This window comes from Penaeus monodon, chromosome 30 (assembly GCF_015228065.2).
Source record: "Penaeus monodon isolate SGIC_2016 chromosome 30, NSTDA_Pmon_1, whole genome shotgun sequence".
Lineage (NCBI taxonomy): Eukaryota > Metazoa > Arthropoda > Malacostraca > Decapoda > Penaeidae > Penaeus > Penaeus monodon.
The window spans coordinates 37,137,707-37,137,961 of NC_051415.1; positions in this window are offsets into that span (position 1 = coordinate 37,137,707).

Here is a 255-nt window from a genome sequence, read left to right on the forward strand (position 1 = left end):
AACATGATAACTCTTTGCTATCATGAATACTAAATTTGTTGTGATACCCAATAGGGATACCCCCCCCCCTTCACACAAAAATAAATCTTGTCTTCTGAAGATCTCTTACTAGTGTGCGGCGAGAAAAAAATCAAGATGTGCAGCAGTGATCTGTGAAGATGAATACATGAGATTTTTAAAATATACTTTACTTCACCCTCTAAAAACGAAAATCATTCCTCTTCTTTTTTCTTTTATAGGGGTTTAGACTAGACC